The sequence below is a fragment of the Melospiza melodia genome, chromosome 6 (assembly GCF_035770615.1).
Source record: "Melospiza melodia melodia isolate bMelMel2 chromosome 6, bMelMel2.pri, whole genome shotgun sequence".
Lineage (NCBI taxonomy): Eukaryota > Metazoa > Chordata > Aves > Passeriformes > Passerellidae > Melospiza > Melospiza melodia.
In genome coordinates, this window is record NC_086199.1 from 49,062,258 (window position 1) to 49,081,030 (window position 18,773).

Here is an 18,773-nt window from a genome sequence, read left to right on the forward strand (position 1 = left end):
CAAAGATCACTTCAGTCTGCATTAGTTTCTGGCCCCATTCTCTGAAATGCTATATGTTATCGTGCACATGTTTGTTTTTATCTGTCACCGTGGTTTATTGTTCAGGAAGTGTAGTATCAGCTGTCTCTTCCCTGCCATCAAAGCTACTTCGTTAAAGTTAATAGTGTTTGACTTCCAGAGGATCTTTTACCAAGGTAACACAAAAAAACTTCTGCTCATCATTATTTTTACAGCAGTAAAGACACCAAATGGATGCAGTATCCCCTTTACCTCTTAAGAAAAGAAATCCACTGCACAAATTTGTTGGAAGCATTTAAAGGTGCTGTTTGTCACTTGCCAAACTTCTTGAGCTGTGAGGAATCCAAATGTTAACCACACACCATCAGATTTCAGAGCATGCTGTATTAATGAGTGTCTGCTTTAGCTGGTGAAAAAGTGCTGTACAAAGGATCCCTGCACCTGTGTGCACTGCCTCCAGTCCTGCATTAACGGCTTTAACTGCTGCTGTTGCTGTCATGGAATATTCAGCACTGCCCTACCTCCAGGAACACAAAAGGAGTCTTAAAATTTAGTTCTAAAACTCAGTTTTATAACTGTGACTCTTAACTAAAGAACATCGAGAGAATATCAATTAAGTCAATTATTTTCGCCTTGATTTTAATGATTGAGAAGTGTGTGATATACTGCATAACTTTCAAAACTTCTCTTCCACTTCCAAAAACATGTTTCTTTTTATGACACAGCCACTGCTTTGTAGTCTCTTTGCATTTGTATCTCCCCTCATCTCTATTTTCTTGTAACCACACCTGGTTTCAAGAGTAAGGGTCACTCCAAAAACCTGACATTGTCTGGGCAGGAGGGGCAGACAGCAGCTGGCAATACATTTTATGGCTTTTAATCAGAAATCACTGCTGAAAACCATTGATATTTAAAAGCTACTTACATAAATTAAAGTGCTGCTGCTTTAAATAAAGGAATAAAATAAATAAAACCAGGTTTTAAATAAAAACCTATTAATTTTCATGAAAGTACTTAAGGACTAAGTGGATGGATCTTGGCATAATACACATGTCCTATGAGCAGTAAAATGCAAAGGCATGACACAATAACCAGGAAATTGTTCCTCTGTAAAAATAAAAACTCCAGTAATGTCTAAAAAGACAACACAGATGTGGTCTCTCATATTCACAAGTATTTCTTAAGTCTAGCAAATGTTTATCAGCTCAAATATAAAAGGACCCAAGCTCAAATCAACTTTACACCAAGTATGTAAAGTATGCTCCAAAAATCTTGTGTCCCTCAACAACCTGTATTAAAATAAAAATGAAAAGTAATATTTGATGCAGTATTAAGGTATTTCCAATCTCCTAAAATACATTGCAATAAAATACTATAAAAAGAGAAAAGAATCATCTAATGCATACAATAGTAGAATAAATGTATTACAACCATTAGTTACCCCATGCACACAGCCCTTAAAAATGAGATGAATTTCTTGTTAGCCACTTTTACCTGAATAATCTCACTTTCATCTTTTCAAGCTGCATCCAGACTATTCCTGGCATCTGGGAATACACCAGGTCCTTTAACTGAGGAACAAGATCCTAAGGCAGGTATGCACACCTTAACCTGCTTTTAAAAATATGGGATTTTTTCAATATGCTGTTCTTTTTAATAATTCTATTCATATTTTTATGTGTATCAAACTGTCTCATGTCTCAGAAAATCCTGGCAGCTGAGGTGTACAGACAACAGCATGCAGCATTTTGTTCCAGAGAATCTGAGATGCATTGACTCCGTGTAAAATTATTAATGGCAGCCAGGCTGAGCATAAACTCGGCCTGGTTGCCATTATAATTAATTATTATAATGGAATTAACATAGAATTAGTATTTATAGAATTAATAATTAATTAATAATCATTAATATAGTAGATAATAATGTGATAATAATATAATAGAATAAGAAAATAATAAAATAATAATCTTTAAAATAAGAAATTAATAAATTAACAATATAATAATAGATATAATTTATTATTATTTATTATATTATATATAATAATAAATATTATATATATTTTATATCTACTATATTATATTTTTCATATATATTATAAATATCATATATTATATAATATATAATAAATATATTATATTATATTATAATTTTATATTATATTAACAATTATATTTATAAATTGTTAATAATTATTAATATGCTGTTGTTAATTATTATAATTACTGATTATATTGAATAATAATTATATAATTTATATCATAATGGTATAATATATAATTATAATTATATTAAACTATTAACACAATAATATATAATACAATAATTATACAATAATGTATAATTTTTTACAAAAATCAGTTAATAACTAATAGTATTATTAGTTATAATGTATCATGACTAATAATAATATACCTAATGTATATTCGTTAATACTAATAATGTATTAATAACGGATATATATTAGTTACTATAATTAATATAACTAATGTATATTTAATAATTAATTCATAATTATAAGAATAACGATAATAATATTATAATAATTATTTATCATTAATTAATAACTAATTAATTAATGATTGATAATTAATTAATCATTAATAGAGCTGATGTATGCGGCGTGAATTACCCATTCAGACACCCAAAAGCAGGCGGAGAGGGGCAGGGCAGTGTGACAGAGCCTCTGGCAGCCAGCACAAGAGGGAGCAGTCGGGCAGCGTGTGACCCTCCTTGCCAAGGCTTCGAGTGAGACATAACAGTTAGAGACTCAATATAAATAAATAAATAAATAAATAAATATAAACTCAATATAAATAAATAAAAACTCGGAGCTCGCATAGAGGGTCACAGAAGCTTGGCCTGCTGCGGGACAGCCCCCCAGGCACCGCCCAAAAATGAGAACGCCACCAAAAATGAGAGCCCGCTTCAGCCCAAGCACACTGACCCTGCCCTTCCCAGCCCTGTCCCCCACGGGTGTGCAGCTCCCTGTAAAAGCAAAATGAGCAGTGGCAGCTGCAGCTGATTGCTGTTATCCCCCCTCACTGCAATACGCAGATGTTCCTGGGGAGGAGAGGACTTGGGTGCAGTAATTTCATTTTTGGGAACGCAGCTGCACTGCAAAGCCAGTGAATTCCATCAGAGGGTAGCACAGCAGCCTCTGGGTGCTCCTGCATTCTGATTTGTTTCAAAGCTCTAAGGAAATACTGAAGGTCAGCTTGATTGTACAGGTTTTCTTACATCCTGAGGAAAGCAGTAGGAAACTGCAGTGCCCGCTGAAATGCACCCAGAGGAATCTGTAAGCCTGGTGGACCCAGTGGTTCTACTGACAAAAGTGATCCTTCCTTCTGCAGAAATCTGGAAGGTGCTCAAGCCCAGCTCGTGTCCACAGTTTGCTGTGATGTTCTTCCAGATGAGCACAGCTGGAGCACTTCCTGTGTCTGCTCTCTGGAAACCACCTTCTCCAATACCCAGGGCTATTCCCTCTTTAGGTCCTTAAAGAAAACTTTTAGTTTCACATTTGCAAAACACCAACTTCAATAGAACCACCTCCTGCCTGTGATTAGCAATCTTTGCCACTGCAGCTAAACAGTGTTTCCAAAAAAGAGTTTGAGATGTAATTGTCGCTGTAAAAGAAGTACTCTTTTATACCGAAGTGCCTAAAGATTTAAAAAAACCCAGAAATCAAAAACCAAGCAAGCAAATAGATAAGAAAAACGATAAGAAGCAGAGAAGCAGGCAGAGTTCACTTCTAATCCAGAGCTTCAATCAATAGCTATTTTTATATAACACATATATTTCAAAAATTACTTATCCTATTACAATATTTAAGTCTCCATAACAACTCTGAGAAAGAAAACTAAATTACCAGAGAGAAAAATCCTCCACCCAGTGATTATTCGTACAAGTACTTATTCCACTTCTCAGATAACTTTATAAAATAAATTCACAAGCACAAAACCCCACCCAAATTCCACAGAAGCCAGTGTGACTCCCTCCACAGAAGCAATGAGAGCTGCACTGACTCCACATTGCTCACAGCACCACAGACCACATTCTGCCCATTACCATTTTGAAAGCCATTAAAATACTCAAGGTAGGATACAATAAATACTTTTTTTTTTTAAAGGCCACACCTTTTCAATCAGTTTTCCATAAGCTTTTTCATAAATTGAAAGGATTATCACCCCATCTAAACCTTGAAACTACTACTCTGCAACACCTGCAAGCAATTTTTATCTCCAAAGATTTGCTGAAGTTAAATTTTGCCAGCTGAAAAGACCATGATCATTATTAAAAGAAATGCAACAAAATCCCCTAAGTGCAGCAGTATCTGAACTGCAGGTCTATAAATCAGCCAGTTAGTTTAATTATAAAGAGTCTATTTATAGTGGAATCACTCCAAAAACATTACAGATAGGCCAATTAGTTACAGGCTTCCCTCAGAATAAAGTGAACATAAGCTGTATTCTTACTTCTGTAGGTTGCATGAAGATTTTCATCTGGAAGAAGAAGTTTAATCATTTAAATTCACCTTCTCCTCTTTGTTTTTTACTTACTGCATGCTGTTGTTAAGCAAAGGAAAGATTTAAGGGTTTTTAACCAAAGTATCTGTTGGAAGTTCCAAGTAAAGCCTTGACAGGGTCCAGCTTGCCAAGAACTGTGCTTTTACCAGTAAGCAAGGAAATCCATCCAGTTTTTTGGTTTTTTTTTTTTTTGAGAAAAAAAAGACATTTCCCTTGGAATTCATCTTCTCTCCTGACGATTCTGTGTGCACACTGCCCAAGGCAAACAAACACACATCTCTCCCCAAGGACAGGGAGATCCCTGAGCATCCAGGGGCTCCAGGACAGTGCTGGCACCCGTGTCCCCACTGTGACACAGCCCAGGCCAGCCAGTGTGACCCACTGATGAGTGCTGAGGATTCCAGACTTTCAGGCACTGACCCCCAAGAGAACACTGCATTTCACCTGGAGAAAGCTTCCAAAGTGGGATGACAGGACTGGGATTGTGGGTGTGCAGTTTGAATAGAAGCGTGTGATATCAAAACTTAGAGTTTAAGGTTTCAGAATATAGTAATATATATAAAGCAAGATGGAGGTTTTAGGGTAGAGGCTGGTCCTTGTTCTTCACCTTCTTCTCCTTGGGTTTGGGTGGTTTGGTGTAATCAGATAAAAAGTCCACATTGCAGACATGGGTGGTTGGTTATTGGGTTAAAAGTAGAAATAATTCAGGTGTCATTTCTTAATTGGACAGTTTATCCTTAAAAGCCTTGTAGAGAGAGAGAGATACAGCTCCATTTTACCTTGTTAGAGTGAAGTGCTGTAGAACTCACAGTTTGTGAGACTGTAACACAGAAAAAACTAATAAACATCCAGGTCCCAACCATCTCACACATTTAATCCTGACCCTAACAAAAAGAAGTTAGGACTCCACAACCCTCTGCTAGTTCCATGGCATTTTTTGTGAGGGAGATCCCAGGATTTGCTCAGAAATACCATGGCCTCCCATGGGTATGGCCCCGGTGCTGGGAGCACAGACCCCGCTGCCAGAGAGGGCTGAGAAATGGCTCAGGGTAGGGAAAAGGTCCTGACCTCTGTGTGTGTGTTCTGAGGAAAGGGGCAGTCTCTTCAGGCCTTGCATTTGGCCTCCTTACCTCGGGAAATAGCTGCAAGCTGCAGGACTGCCCCAGTATTTTCGAGGATAATTTGTTCTAAAGATGAATACCATCAATATGATGGAGAAATAAAATGAGCGTGTTCCAAACCGTCCATGATATAGCACTGACCACTCAATGAACCCAAATCTGGCATCCCTAATGTGCTCACGAAGGAAAAAGAGCCTTGTTTTATCCAGATTAGATGGCATGGAGGTGAACACCATGCTGTCACCTCACCCAAGGCTTCAGCACAAAGCAGATCTCTGGTACGTGGTTACCTGGGGTTTTCTCCTCTATGGACCCCATTGAATCACACTGAAGGGTTTGTACCATCTAATGAGAAAGGGGTGGGTGTATCAGAGCAAGACTGGCTTTTCTGGAAGTGCTATTAGCCCTGGGCAGGTTATTAAAAGGCCCTTTGGATTGTAGTCATAAAAAGAGGGCTGAATTTCAAAGGTAACTCAGCACAAGAGAGCTGAGCAGGAACAACTTTGCAGAACTGCCAAGCAGAATATGGCTGACACTCAACAATTCAAAAAAAAAAAAAAAAGCAGAAACGTGATAAGAATAGAAAGGATGTTCATTTTCAAGCAGAAGATAAGATATGGAATAAAGTTCATTCTCAGAATAGTGCAGAGAAAGATTTTATGGCTGCATTATCCTCAAGCCAGAAGATTCCTCACGGAGTTATTTAAGTAATAGGGTAAACTGAACCCCAGTGCCTGCTGTACACAAGGTGTGCTGCTGTGGGTGCCAGTCCTGGCACATTTATACCTCTGGCAGCCTTTGGTCTGGAGCTCTGGTAGAATTTTTTATATTCATTTTTTTATATTCTTTACACATCCATCTGATTTTATGTACATGGACATCACACTTTTTCATTCCTTTATGTTCCTTACCTCAGACATTCTGGTTTTAGCTCTCTCTCAAACCACAGAGAGGATGACCACTCTGTAACCACTCACATGCCAGTGATGTTAACTTTCCTTCTTTATTTTCATTACCCATCTACATCTTGGCCTGATTAATACATCAGTGAATACATGGGAGAAGGAGAGCTTGGGAAGGGAGACAGCAGGGCTCAGCTCAGAGAAAGGATTCCTCACTGCCTGTTAAGCATGGCACACCCTGCAAAATTCAAATTTACTGGAGAAGCAGAAAGCAAATGGATTGCCAAGGCTTGTGACGTCTGCAAGACAAGGCAGGGAAAGGTTACTTAGGAAGGTAAAGGCAAAACTGCATGTGGTTTTTAAGCCAAGGAAAAGAAAGTTAAAATAGAATAAAAGTCTACTAAGAAATCAGTATAATTGCATAAGTTTCCTGTAGACCTATCTGCAAGTATACATTTAAACTTCCAGAGTGATGCAGGACGATGCTAATGTGTGGAGTGTGAGTGTGTGGAGGCTGTTATCAAACCAGGAGTGGCTGGGAATGATTTTTAGCTGTTAGGAAGCTGGAGCTGCAGCTGTAACCTGATGGAAGGTCTGCAGGTCTGCATGCTGAGTCTCAGTTTCATCCTCATTTCAGATTCCTTCACATCTTTGGGCAAATCACCTGATTCTGGCAGGTCTCTTCCTTCTTCTGTAATAGAAATCTGTTGGTAATATTTCCCTTTGTCCAAGCAGACAAAAAACTCTTCCAAACAAGAACAGGCTCTTGCATAAAAGTGCTACAGTAGTAAAAACACTGATTCCTGAGATTTTTTTTAAATTCAGATTTCAGTAAATTCCTGGTTAATTAAGGAGGTGTATCCAGGTTTGAAAGATTTGATGATATTTGAAATGGTACTAATTGTTGTCTAGGGGGATACACCAGAAGTTCATTAGTCACCTTTCCAGGCCCTGAAGATGTGTTTTGGTTAGTTTTATGTGGAAAGGAACTGCAGTCTTTTCCAGTGCCCTTCTGTCCTACTGTTCCTCTCATATTTTTCTCCCACTCCCAGCTTCACTTCTTTTTCCATGCTGCCTCTTAGAGTTTGAATAACTTCCCATCTGCCACATGCCAAATCTCCTTTAGATCCTTCCTTAAAACCACTTCCTTCTCACAGCCTACTTAGGCTGATATTTTCACCAAGACATCTCCATTCATTCCCCATCTGAACTATTGGGCCATAAATCATATTTGTCTCGCTCAGTTTGTCAGCACTAAACATAAAACATGTCCTGGACATTCTAGCAGTCATTCCCAGTCTGCTGCCACATGAATGATAGTGGGGTCTTCTATCAATTTCTGTACATTTCCCAGCAGGACAGAAGAGAAAAAAAATAATTCAAAGAACTTCCCCACAGCCCTCAAGGCTCGTCTGTATTGCACAGCTGGGAACAAACATTTTTTTTGCTCCTGTGAACTACAACTCACAGCATTATTAGTTAAGCAAAGGTTAAATGGAAGTAACAAATGTTTGTTTCTATTGAACTGACAGTTCCTTGCACATACACAAACATCTCAGCAGATGCTTCAACAGTTCTTCCTTCATGGTTCTGGTAGCCAGAATGACATGGCAACTGGAACTGAACAGAAAAAAAAAATAGTAATAATAGAATAAATTATAGAAATAGAATAATAGATAATATAAATATAATATAAATAATTCTAGAATAATAGAATAAAATGATAGAAATAATAATAGAAAAAAATTACTAGTCCTATTATTACTACTAATCACAGAAAAATCCCCACTAAAAATAGAACTAATGATAATAGAAAAAAAAATTATTAGTCCTTAAAAGTCAATAGCAAATAGGAACCATTTAAAATTTGATGAGAAAGATCTGTTCATGATTCTTCAAAATTAATTTTGTCAGGTCGTATTTGGTCAACCAGCTCTCTATTTCAATGGTGAAGATTAATGCTTTTTCCATGAAACTAATGCCAAAACTTTGACTCACTGGAAGTAAAACATTAGTTTAAAGAGCTACTCATTATCATTTGTTTTACAGTAAAAAAACTAAATTTCTTGCATTGGGATATAAACCATTTTGTCACATAAGAGTTTGGTGGGGAAGACCTGGAAGGTGACCTGTGCACAAACAGCTCAACCACTGGTGCCAAATTCTCAGTGCTGTAACACTTGCACAGTTAAATGGAAAGTGAAGTTTCATTTGCTCAAACTGCTGAATTAGGTTAACTTCCCTGTGTAAAACAGAAATTACAATGCAGAGCTGACAGGGATTAATGTCATTTTCCTAATCCACAGGATGGGGGATGCTCCCTTAATACCAGCAAATAAAATCCTGCCATAGGGCAAGGAGTTTGAACAGGTTGTAACTACAAAGTAATGACTGGAAAATACCTTTACACCTTCAGTGCGTGTTGCTGCTCTGTGAAAGACATCAACAATAGATCCTGAGATCCCCTTAAGGCCTGCCAAGGCTTTATTCCCACAGGAAAGCAGCAAAACTTGGGAAAGGGTGAATGGGAATGGATGGTGTCCAGCACCTTGTGGGATAAATCCATGTTTGTTTGAAACCAAGAGAAAAATCTCACCTGAGCACTGAAAATCTACAGCTAATATCTACATGAGAAAAGAAAAAGGAAATACAGCAACGATTATTTGTTTAATATATAATTATGTTAACTGTCAGAGTTGGAGTATGGTGAAATCATACCAAGAATTCCTGCAAATTGTGCAAAAATCCTTCAAATTCTTCCAAATTTCTCAGAAAGTACAGTGGGCAGCAGTTGTTCTTCTGACATAAGTTTAGATGGGTGTATTTCATTTTATACTGTATTCAAAGTTTTATCCTTTTGCTGTTGTTTAGTTGGGGTTTTTTCTTCGGGGCACATATTTTGTCAATTTTGCTCTCAAACCAAATCATGTTTTCAGACACTTATCCTCTAAAAAACATTTAGACTCATTCTTAACCTACCAAGATCTGAAACTAGTATTTTTGGCTTTAGGAATGCTCTAAAAGGACAAAGTTGAGAAAGCACTGGCAGATAATGCCTTTGCAAGGGGGTACAGATGTATTGCAAAGGCAGAGAAGCTGAGGAATCTGCAGAATTCCTTCATCCAAATGGGTTCAACACTCTTTGCTTTCCCTAAAATGTCAATGATCTGATGGGTGTCACATCTCTTGGAAGCACCATCACTGTGAATTTGGGGATTTTGCAGGCTGTTTAAGCTCTTGCTTCTGAATATGTGTACTAAATATTTGGAAACGCTGAATTATCTGAAGAAAGTGCTGGTGAAAGCATTGTTAAGGGCAATTCAGAGCACATAAAAACAGTATGAACTGTCCTGATGTTGATGCTGCCAAAGTTCCCGATGCTGGTCATGATTTTGGTTACACAGCATGAAATGAAGGTTGGGATTTTTCAAAGGACTAGATGAGTAGTTTCTTTTTTTAGAAAGATAACTTTCTTTTAGAAAACAATATATCTTTGGTGTGTCTCCACTTGGTTGCTTGAAAATGGGAGCATTCAAGGCTTCTAGCTACCACTAATAGGTTGTGTGCGTCCAAAACCACTGTGGATTCTTATGCTAACAGCTTCTTGTTCCACATCCAGAAGGGCTCAGGTTGGAAATGAGAACCTGATTTTCTCTACACACAGCTTTTCAAGTTCATGTTTGGAGAGGAGACTTTTCCCCTTTTTCACATGATTGCAGGCAGGAATTGTTCAGGTACATTTGTGAGAGCTCACCACCTTCATTTCAGCCTCTCTGCTTCTCATTCAGGAATGCACTTCAGCAAATCCATCACTCTGAACTGTGGGTGGACTGCAGACTTATTCAGCAATTTTGTGAATGGGAATGTTTTCTTACAAACCATACAGTTGGAACCTGCTGAATACTCACTGCCACACAGCACAAGAAAGAATTACATCCTAGAATTACAAGGGTTGGCTGTTCTAGGAAGAGCACACACACAAAAACAAAAAAACAAAACAAAAAAAAAAAAAAAGAAAAAAATAAAAGACAAAACCCTGGAGGAAAGATATTGTTTCGAAATAAATTTGCTAGATACAACTGAAAGAATGGGCTCCTTGAAGGAGAAATTCTACATTGCCGTTTTAAATTTTACATTGCCATTTTAAATGCTATATTGCCATTTGAAAGTCAGATGGAACTTGAGCAGTTGAGTGAAAAAAAAATAGTTGTCACTCATTCAGTTGCCTGAAAGCAGACTTTACAAACTGGGAGCTAAGAAGGAGCTTAGAGAGGCTGCTTCAGGAGACAGTAAGGTTCTGCTAAATTCCATTTGATGTTCTGATATCTTCAGCAGCAGCAGGGATGGCCCTGTTTTTAGGAAGCCAACCCTGCTGGGCACAGGGCAGGGTTAAATCCATCCCTGCTGTGTGGGGGGCAGAGATTCAGTGCCTGGCTCAGAGAGAGGGCGGTCACAATGGAGGACAACACTCTCTACATTTCAGAAGCCTGTATATTTTTACAAAAATAACTATCATCACCATCATCTGATGTAGTGCATGCAGTGATTCACTTCCTGACTGCAGCAGAGTTTTTGAGGATCCATGCTGAGGATCCATCCCTTCAAAGAGCAGCAGCACTCAGAGCTCAAGAAAGCCCAAGGATTTTGTGTCCACAGGACGTTGCACTGACCACATTGTTCATTTCTTGATCCAGCCAAACCTCTGTGTTGCAGTCCCTCAGCATTGCCACAGGATTTCCAGTCTGCTGGTGAGGTTCAGAGCTGCTGCCCCTGCCCTGGCTTGCTGCATGACACAGAAAATATTTCTGGTGACTGATTAGCAATAGGTTGTTTTTATAACGGTGTGTCTCTGTACACATGCCCTCCTCCAAAACCCCTTCCCTATTCCCAGGACAGAGATACCAACTCAGTAGTCACAGCCTGCTATATTACATCAGAGAGCCTCATTAAATCACTGCAGACACAATTATCTTTTGTATCCATCAAAGCATGAAAGGTTACCTGAGTTACTAAAAAATTCCAGGCGTGTCTTCCTAATAAACAACAGCATAGTGATTAATTGCTGAAAGAATCTGGTGCTTTAAGAGTAGCTTTTATTTGGAAAGTTGAACACACTCATTCACCAGACAACTGAACTCTCCACTTCTCACTTTCTCAGGTCACCTGCAAGCACTGGAGATTTATGTGAGCAAGAAATATTGTTACTTTTTACCATGGCCGTGTTTTTTTAAGCAACATATTTCAGATAGAGATTTAGCCCCACGATGCATAGAAAGAAAGAGACTTTGCCTTGAGAGGATTTGGTATGAACTGGGTCACAAAGGCAATTAAAAGTCGTAAAGCAGATGTATTATGTCTGTTCTATCCTTTCCCTTTGTGTCAGCGGGTGAAATCGTAGCATGGTACGCCCTGGTTCATTTTGTCATTCTAAAGTTAGAAATGATGTAAATTAAAAAGCAGCTCTTTCTCTTTTTTTTTTTTTTCTTTAGTATTGTGAAAGACGGTAATTTTATTCCACTCAAACTCAGAGCTGAAAATGCGTGTACATTTTTAAAGATTCTGATTTTATGAAGTGCATTCCACAGTCTGTGTTCACTTTGTGATTAATTTGTTTTCTTCTATATCCCCTATACTGGGGGATATAGAAGAAAACAAATTAATCTCCATAACATAGGATGAAATATATGTAAATAAACCACACCATTAAAACTGTGTTTTCATTCACCTGTGGAATCCTTCAGAGGAATTACTGGCTCATTTAAAGGACACACTTTAAATTTCAAGAGACTGGGCTGCACTTCCAATGTGCTTTCTGCTTCCATGGAGGGTCAGCTAAACTCAGGGAAATAAGTAAATGATGTATGTTGCTGCTCAGCACAGAGTTACTCAAGTTAATTACACTTCTGTTGGTTTTGGCTAAAATCTAATGCTCCAGTGTTTACTTTAATAATTTGAAGTAAGCGCTGAGCCCCTTCAAAATCACACTCTGTGGAGTGCAAAAGCTGTAAACACTGCAGAGCCTGGATTCCACTTGGAAACAGATCCATTACTGGTTTGCCCAGCCTCCTGCAGCTGGGGGAGCCCTGCTGCTCTCACTCAGGTATCTTCACACCTCGCTGCTGGGAAAACTGCTTCAAACCCTGGCTGTGGCACCACTCCTAAAGAAATGCTGTCATTTGCCATCAACAGAGAGAGATCAGCACCTAGGAAGTTCATAAATCTTCTATGTCCCTATGTCTATGTCATAATTTTATGGCATATTATGACACCTTCTCTGCTCTAGTCCCCAAAGCCACCGTGCCCAGCTCTGCCTGACCTCCAGAAGCTCAGGATGCTGTGGCATAGAGGTGCTGCCTTCATCCCTTCAGTTTTCCCGTATTTTCTGTCATCCTGAGGCAGAGATAATTAAAACAGGTGGAGATTTCCATGGCTGCACCCCCAAATTTGTCCTTCATCTGGTTCTCCCTTCAGCTCGCCCTGCTTGGGTCCCAGCTCTGCTCTGATCTCCACCTGAGGGACTCCCAGCCCCAGGCTGGGCACTGTTATCTGCATTTGGTGCTGGATGGAGCAGGAAATGCCATATGTTGTCCCCAAATATGACTTTCCACAGCCAGACAGAAATGTGCCTGCAATTTGCTTTGTACTGCCAATACTTTTTGTAAGAGGAAATTGTTGGGGCGCTGGAAGTTATTTATTTTCCACTATATTTTATTAGGTTATTTCCTGTTTTTCTTCCTGTTCCTTTGCTCTGTCTAATTTGGCAGATTGATTTTCTTCTTGCACTTTCCTTCCTTTTAGCTTGTTCTCTGAGACCTACTGAGTCCATCCAAATTTTCTGGTCAGCAGTTGAATCTTAGAAAGCAGAGCTGGCCAAGGATTTCAACATTCAAAATGTGGATAAAGATTTACAGCTAGTTTAAACCTCCAGGCTTGCCATTAGACTGGTGTGCAAATCTACAAAACAATAAATTCCTCTGTTTTGGGGGTTTTTTTGCATATTAATTTTTCCTTTTAATTTATTTCCCCCAAACTTATGTTAGTCCCTGTTTTATCTTGTTCCTATTTCCACTAGTGTCAATTGGACTGGATTCTCTTCATTTCTATTTAAGGTATTAGTATGTTCCCAAAGACTCAGCACCGCAGTAGATTTTTGACATTTAAACTGGGGCTGGAAGAGGACAGAAGAACTGGAAAATTTAAAAAAACATTGCCCACCTGATGGACATTAGGTCAAAAAGAACATTTTTGGGCTCAGGTAAGCAAGTTTACCTGGCTTAAGACTTTTATTGCTGAACACATTCACCTTCCTTCCCTGTTAATACTCAAGTTTGGCCTCCAGCTCCATCTCTGTTCCATACTGCCTTATTTTATTGCCATGTTAAGAAGTGAAAATTGCTCATTGCATGATGAAAATTAAGCATATTTCTGTGAAGGTGATTTTTCCAATCTACCAGCTCACAAATTTCTGGTGAAATGCTCCAGGAAACGAGCCCCTCTAAACTTATATGTCCCTCTAGGCTGAGATAAGTTGAGCAATATTAGATGCATCTATACCCTGGGAATAGAGATCACTAAGTTCAACTCACAGAGAAATAGCCCCAAGGGACCCTGGGCTTATTCAGGCTAGCCAAAGGCCACGGCCAGCACTGCAAAAATTCAAAATTTGACATATTTAAGTTATTAATTTGAATTGTCAAATGGTCTTTAGGCATACTGTTACAGAGCCCTGAAGTGGAATTGCTCATTGGTTAATTTTACTCATCAGCTGCACCAACACATGGTAAAGGAAGGCAGGAATGTTGTGCTATTCCTGCAGATAATTTTATTATTTCTTCCTTCAGAAAAGAAAACAGCTGGATTTGTGTTTATTTTTAACAAGAGCGCTACTTTTGTCATAAACTTCTGAAAACAAACAGAGCTATTAGAGCGCTATTGATTCACATGTCAATGGCACACAAAGCAATCGAGGGGTTTACCAAAACATTATCATTACAAAACCCAAATGGGGGAAACTCATTTGTTTTAATTAAAGTTTTAGTAGGAACTGTGCACAAGCCATGGAAAGCAGAGAGGGAAACTCCTAACTTTGCTTTCCTAATCCGTTCCTGAAATGTTATCTGAGTTTCAGCATTTGTTAACTAAGCACAAATTTGATAGTGAGGGTAAGCAATACACTCAAAAGAGATTACAGAGACAAGAATATGCTGATACTAAAGGCAGTGAAAAAATATTTTTTATGCCAAGAAAGGAAAAAAAACTTGGGGTATGACCTGGAAATGTGAACACTTGAGGAACAAGGGTTCAGCGGTTTTCATTTCTCGTTTTTTGGCACAATCCATTCACTCCAATTTACTGCTGGTGTGTTTGGACACAGCTCCAAGTGTCTCCTGCATCCAAGGATAATGACCTGGGACTGCAGTGATTTAGCAAACCCCAACTCAATCAGTGATGGGCTAATCCCTTAATGGCCATTTGTGCCTTTGCAGTGCATCCTCAGGAGTTCTGCAGCACCCCAATTGTGCTGCACAGAATTATGTGCACTTCTTCCACCCTCCTTATCTTATCAAGGGGCTAATTCCCACAAATGATCGTGCAGCTTCAAGCTGAAGATGAAATTGCAATTGAATCATAAATTTGTCACTCTCCTGACAGCTGCTAAGTCAGTAAAATCTTGATCAAGAGGGGATTAGTCACTGGATTGAACAATTAAGACATGTGAGTGCATCTGGCCCTCTGTCAGAGACATGTTTATTGATAAAAAAAAATAGTTTATGTAGAGGTTTAAAATGTTATTAATTCTGAAGTGGGGTATAATCCTTTATCTAGTATATTATGACACATAGCTAACTACCCCACTAACATCTTGTTCTGCTCAATTGATTATTTAAACAGAATTCATCTTTTGAAATAATAATGACTGTGAGCCTTAAATTAACAAACAGAGCAGAGTGCAATGAGAGATGCCATTTACAAAAACTGTTTGCTTCCATGACTTTTTTTTTTTTAATTGTAAAGGGAAAGAGCATTTCAGATCATTCCCTAGTTTTTATTAAAATGCTGAGATACATTAAGATATTTCCCAAAGAAGAAAATTCTTTTTGCTGCAGAGAACTGTCATAGAGCCTTATTTTGGAAAATGATTGAGGCACAATGGGATGCTGAAGTGCTGTTTTGGCTGCTCATTACATAATGGGAACAAATAAAGGAGATAAGCACTTCCCTCAAGTTTTCTGCAGCAGACACTTCTCCCACTGCATCCCACATCCCTGTTTTACCAGGACCCACTTTGATTAGTTTATGGTGGGAAACAGCAGGTCTCTGAAACATGGAGTGTGACTCTTCCATGGCTTTAAATTCTGCATCTCTTATATTTTTAATTTCAAGGCAGTTCCTTAAGTGCAGGTACCTGTGGGCTGAGGTTCTGGTGGCTTCTGCAGCTCAGTTATGGAGTTTTCACTGTGCTGTCAGCCGGAATTCAACTTGCAGAGCAGAGCACAGGCTAAAAGCCTCATTTCAGGCATCCTGCAGAGAGCAGCAGTTTTTGTTCTTCTCTGGGCTGACTGAGAGCTCAACTAGTAAATCAAAAATAAAGTGATTTAAGGTTTGATTCACCAATGATGCCCTGAGTGTCTGCAGCCTTGTTACCTGACAGATTCAGTGGTCTGCAGTAGGTGGGCACTGACCAAGCTCTCCCAGCACCAGCAGGATCAGTTTTTCTGATTTATCTGGTGTAATGAAGAAAAAAAAAATAATAAAAAAACCCAGCATTCCTGTATCTGTAGATAAAAATGTGATTTGCTTGCCTGGTGGAAATCTCCGTGCTGTACTTGTTTGTTAGGAAAATGATTCACTGGAGTTGCACCAGAAGAAAAGGAGAAAATTGAACTTGCACTTTCTGCAGCCCAAATGCTCTCATTCCATATTTCTGAACACAAGACTTCTTTGTTGAGCAGATCTGTACCCTTCAATCCCTTTGCTTTTTTTCTCAAGATACTGAAACAAAACATTTAGTTTGGGGTTTGAGAGAAACACATTGTTCAACTTGACAGAACTGTTTCCAGTATTTTACTTTTGAAAAATAAAAAAGGCCCCAAAAGATTAAATGTAAATTTGGCCCAATTAATTTGAAACTTGGGATAGATATCAAGAATTGGATGCCCCATTTGAAAAATTAATTCATAACCCTAATTAACTTAGAAATGTGCAATGTTTCAGAGTTCATATCCACATCAATACCACAACAATGCATTTATTCCCCACCAGAGGCCAGGAGGAATTAATGTTATGGAGGAAGTTAGTAAAAAATTTAGGAAATTAGTAAAAAATTTAGGAAATTAGTTAAAAAATCAGGAAATTTCATCCTTATGGAAACAGAGTAGTGATGTTTTTCCCTTGCCTGTTTACACTGAGCAGCACCAAATGCAGGATCACATGCAAAAAGCAATCATCCTAACTTTGAGCTATGTGAAGCATTCACAGAGCTGGAAATAAAGGTTAAATGGAAAAATTAAATGGAAAAAATGGTTAAATAAAATATATGATTTTGTCAGTGCACAATTACATTCTGTGGCTTTAAAAACACTCTTTATCCTCCTACTTGTCACTTCTTGGCTGGTGCAGACCCCAAGCAAGGTATGGAAATTAAATCAGGTGTGGTTGGAAAGGTTCTCAAGGAGCAGCTCAGTCAGGCAGGTACTTGTACCTGCAGGGTAAATATGGGCTGGATTTATCAGCTGGTGGGAAAATTCATGTCTAGATCAAGTCAAGGCTCCCAGCCTTCTCACATGCAGCATTTCTGCAGCCCATCTCACTCTAAAATCCCACCCTTAGGGGTCACAGTCATTTCACTTTGCCCTTGTCTGTGGCTAATTAATGCAAATTAAATTTTATGCCAGTCAGCTCAAGCAATCTGTGCAGTAGGCAGAGGAGTCTCCAATAGAAGGCAAAATTGTTTTCAGCAGTTATTAACATTTTCAGGGAGGGTCAGAATTCCAAATGCACTGATATAAAACAGATTTTAAAATTCAATCACAATATTTTTTTTTAACATATAATTGAAAAATACCATTGGGTTACTTGAGTTTCTGAGGGTTTTTTATTTTTTCAGTTTTATATATGTCTTAATAAAAACTTTTAAAATCTAAACCAACAACCCTGCATCTAAAGATGATGCCAAAAAGAGCCAGGAATGCACTAAGTTGTTTCCAGCAAATGGCCAAGTTAAACAATACAAATTGACAAAATATCCTCTGACTGAGAACAATGTTATATTTTTCATGATTATTAACTACATTTCTTCTAAAGTGACTTCATGGTTTGGGACAGTATGGGTCTGAAGATTAGCTCACCCCCATCTCCTAAAATTTAACAATCCTTCCAGGCAGACAGGGAAGGTTAAAAAAAAAACAAAAAAACACTAAACCAACAAAAGCAACAAAAAACCTGCTCTAGGTTTCTCTTGTCACCTGGAATTTCATTCTGCTTATATATAATTTACAAATGTTACCATGTTAAAGGCAGAAACACCTACCAGAGGTACTGGAATGCAGCTGAACTATGAAATACTCAGAATATAATCCCAGCACATAGAACCTCCTATGGTCTTGCTTTCCCTGTGACAGCACAGCCACCAACTGCCTGCTCATGTGCAATAGCTGGGACACCAAATCTGGAATAAACACTGACTCTGGAATCCAACCCAGCAATTTTTTCCCTCAGGTAAAAGTCTCATGCGTGTTAATTAATGAACATGGGGCATTTCTAAGTAGGAGCCTAAGGCTGCAATTCCAGCAGAGGCTCACACTGTTACAAGTGCATTACATTACATTTATTAACAAAGGAGATTCATGTTTTAACTGGCTATCTCAAAATTAATGGTTAAATCAGGGCCTTTAGCATTTTTGGTTCCCTATAGGATCCAGTTTGAATAAATACTCCAGTGGTATTAGCAATTACATTGCACAAGAGTCTACTAAGTAAAATGTTTCAAGATGTAAAACCTTAAAAAGAGCAATATATGCTTTTCTGAGCCCATTCCTCAAAAATTGATTTCAGTTACGCAGTTTTTAATATTATTTTGGATATCTGGTCCATACAAAACTTTCCATAATCTAATTAGATATAACAGAATAGCATATCAGTAGAAGGAAGGTGAAGTCTAGAGACTCTTCCCTATGAAAAATTCTCTTTCTTTATTTTGAGATTAG